The sequence below is a fragment of the Bison bison genome, unplaced genomic scaffold, assembly GCF_000754665.1.
Source record: "Bison bison bison isolate TAMUID 2011002044 unplaced genomic scaffold, Bison_UMD1.0 scf7180017864517, whole genome shotgun sequence".
Classification (NCBI taxonomy): domain Eukaryota; kingdom Metazoa; phylum Chordata; class Mammalia; order Artiodactyla; family Bovidae; genus Bison; species Bison bison.
Genome location: NW_011495070.1, coordinates 360,084 through 363,103, shown reverse-complemented (window position 1 = coordinate 363,103; position 3,020 = coordinate 360,084).

Sequence of the window (3,020 nt, the reverse complement as noted above, 5' to 3'; positions counted from 1 at the left end):
GAAGTTGTTTCATGGAATTTTCTCAGTGTTCAAATGTTCTTTTGATGAATTTGTGGGGGAGAAAGTGGTCTCCCTGTCCTATTCCTCTGCCATCTTAGGACAGCCTCCTGTTTATGTAATTTTAAATTCAATATAGTCCAAATTATCTATTTGGCTTATTTGAAGATTTTCTCTTTGTATACTTTTTCTGCAGTTTGAATATCATATACATATGTAGGATATGATAGATCTTTGTATTTATCTCATGATCTCTAAGCTTCCTATATCTCAGGTTTGATTTCTGTTACTGAATTTGGCAAATTCTAAGCCATGTTACCTCAAATATTTTGTCTATTTTTTCTCTTTCTGGTATTCCTATTATGCATATGTTACATTTTTTTAAAACTGTTCAACCCTTCCTGGATATTCTGTTCTCTTGTTTTCTTTGCTTTGCATTTAGTTTGGAGTGTTTCTATTGACATAACTTCAGGCTCACTCATTTCTTTTTACACTATTTCCAGACTCCTGATTTTCCTTCCAAGCCATTCTTCATTTCTTTTACAGTGTTTTTTATTTTTGCCATTTCTTTTTCATTCTTCTTTACAGCTGCTTACACTGCCTTTCGTTTCTTACATGCTATCCACTTTTTACATTGGAGTCCTTAGAATATTAACCATAGTTATTTCAAATTTCTGGCATGATAATCCCAAAATGTTTGCCATATTCTATTATGGTTCTGTTACTTGCTTTGTGTCTTTACACTGTGCTTTTTAATTTTAGCATGTATTGAAACTTCTTTTGAAAGCTGGAGATGCTTTATCAGGTAACAGGAATGAGGTAAACGTCTTATCAATGAACTGTGGGGAAGAGGGGGGCACATTCTATAATTTTATGAGTGGGTATCTATCTTTCAATGGGTCTGTAACCTTGGGCTGTGACCTTCATAAGTGCTTCTCAGGTTTTGGGTTGTTTTTGTTTTGTTTTGTTTTTTTGTTTTTGCCTTTTAATTAAGAAAAAAAGCCTAGTTGTGGTGGGTTGGATGTTTCCCTTACTCTAGGTTGGTTAGGTTCTGTTCTGGAAAATAGTTTCTTGTTTGTTAGAAAGTTGAAATTCTAGTGAGAAAGAGGTAACGTATACTTCATTCTTATATGCTCTCAAGTTAATATCTTCATATAGTTATACTGATTCGTACCCATTTCAGTATTGTATTGGAACTAATTAGATATTTATAATGTTTTATTGGTTATGTATTTTTCTAATAATTTAGAAATGCATATAAATTAGCAGGCAACATATCTTCTTCTCTCACAAATACATAAAATCTTTATGAATAGCATCTGGTGTCCAAATATCTTTTAATTGTTTTTAACCATACTACTTCCTTATCCTATAAATTATCCTTATTGAATAGACTCTCATTTGATTAAATTAAAATGTGCTTTGTTCTTTATTTTGAAAGTCTGCACAAGTACAGCTTCCTGGTAACTGCTTAAGATTTCTTTTTGAATATTCAAAAGACTCATCCTGTTCCTATTCAGAAAAGGTTTGCTAAAAGAAATATAATTCAAAAGAGGCATACTAACAGTCATTGATATTAATATAGCCTATGCTTCAGCAATACTGCATAGAAATGAAGTTAAACTCATAAAAGCAGAAAAAGACACGCAAATGCATTAGAGAAGGCATCATACAGGAAGCAGGGGAATCGACAATCAACTTTCATTACCTTCTCACTTTTCTCTTTATGTACAATTAACATTGCTTTCTGTTTCTTTTGTTTATTCTGCCATTTATGCCAGTTTTAACCAAAATCTCACCTTAGTACTTTTATTTACCTTTTACTAATACTTCAGATTCTCAATTTTTCTGAAGTTATTTGTAATTATGAAAGTGTAAAAAGCAGTCCTTCAGCAATCTAATTGTTTATGTTTGAACTGTATAAAGGAAGAAAATAATTCATTAAAATAGCCTTTAATGTGGTTGTTTTTCTGTATATACATGTTTTTACTTAAATGCATACCTTGAATCTAGCAACCAAATTAAAACTTTATGCAACTATTATCTTAATGGCTATGAAGAGTTAGAACAGAGAGTTAATATATAAAAGAGAAAAATAAACTTGACTATGTATCCACAGCAGTGTATGACAGGAAGAAGGTGGTTTATTAATATTTGCTATAAAATTAAGTTATAAATTGGTTCTTAAGTATTTTATTTTAATAAATAAAAAATTAATAAAATTTAATAAAATTTTTTAATTTTCATTTTTTTATTGTAGAGTTGATTCACAATGTTGCTTTAGTTTAAGTGTATATCAAAGTGATTCAGTTATAAATATATATACACACATATAGTCTTAAAATTTAATAAATTTAATAAAAATTTTAATATGTATTTAAATAAAATTCTTAATAAAAAGTATATTTTAATTAATAGATATAAAATAATTATTACTCTCCCTCTATTCCACTACCTTTTTTGAATTCTCCATGTGCATTTGAAAAGAAGTAGTTCAGTTTATTTAGATGCACAGTTCATTATATATTCATAGAATATACATTATTATGTGTTTATGTGTTTTAAGATTATAAGTTCTTACATGTAGTTGAACCATTTGATTTATCTTAATCCAGAAGTGATATGTTGAAGTCACCAAGTTTTATGCCCTTCTAACAGTAGAAGATGCCTTCTGCCAAAAAAAATTTTTTTAATGTGGATGTACCTACAATTTATTATATTAGGGGAAATAAGTCAGAGACAGAGAAAAACAAATATCATATAATATCACTTACATGTGGAATCTAAAAAAATAATACCAATGAGCTTACTTATTATATAAAATAGAAATAGACTTGGAGACATAGAACACTAATTTATGATTACAAAAGGGGAAAGGAGGAAAGGAATAAATTAGGAGTTTGAAATTAACATATATGCACTATTATACATAAAATAAGATAAAAAAGGGACTGTATGTCATGATACTGTATGTCACAGAGAACAGTATTGAACAGTATTCAATATCTGAAAATAACCTATAA